General features: G+C 47.1%; 1 non-coding gene across 1 annotated transcript; it reads left to right on the forward strand.

The window, feature by feature from the left end:
- Positions 1 to 230: 230 nt before the first annotated feature.
- On the forward strand, positions 231 to 337 carry LOC143573343 (small nucleolar RNA R71). Its single transcript, XR_013142414.1, has one exon. It is a non-coding gene; the product is annotated as a small nucleolar RNA R71 (small nucleolar RNA).
- The last annotated feature ends 370 nt before the right edge of the window (positions 338 to 707 follow it).

Below are 707 nucleotides of genomic sequence, written 5' to 3' on the forward strand. Positions count from 1 at the left end.
TCTGTGCCTGCATGCTAGTGTTCGAATCGACTTGAAGTACTCATCTCGATGACGTGGAAGAATTTCTGCCCCCGTGCCCCTCGTAGCTCGCTGCTAGATTATCAAAAAGGACGACGCACTCATCGGGATATTTGTTCTTAAGGAGGTTCCCGTTAGCAGTTTGGTTCAACATCTCTCTCAAGTGCTGAGTGGCTCCATTGTAGAATTTCTCGATGAGCATCCACTTATCTAAACCATGATGAGGACAACTAAGAAGGAGGTCCTTGAATCTTTCCCAAACTTCCCCGAAAGACTCATCGGACCTCATGCGGAAAGAACAAATCTCCTCACGGAGTCGAGCGGATTTAGATGGCGAAAAGAATTTGGTCATGAATTTCTCTTGAAGGCCCGCCCAAGTGGTGATTGATCCTGCAGGTAGTGACTTAAGCCATTTGTAGGCTTTTCCGGTGAGTGAGAAGGGAAAAAGTGAGAGATAGATGGCTTCATCGTTCATGTTACCGATATTGAAAGTTTCGCAGATTTGAACAAACATGTCTATGTGGTTTGAAGGATCTTCGCTCTCTAGCCCTTCGAATTGGAGTGCGGTTTTTATGAGTTGCATGACGTGGGCAGGAATGGACCAGTTGCCAGCGGCAGCACCGTTCGGTAAAGTGATGCTCGAATGAGGAGTCGTTGTCGGCCTACCATAGTCAGCTACTACTCTCCTA

Source organism: Bidens hawaiensis, unplaced genomic scaffold (genome assembly GCF_021521415.1).
Source record: "Bidens hawaiensis isolate Kalapana, Puna unplaced genomic scaffold, B.hawaiensis_p1.1 tig00026387_1, whole genome shotgun sequence".
Lineage (NCBI taxonomy): Eukaryota > Viridiplantae > Streptophyta > Magnoliopsida > Asterales > Asteraceae > Bidens > Bidens hawaiensis.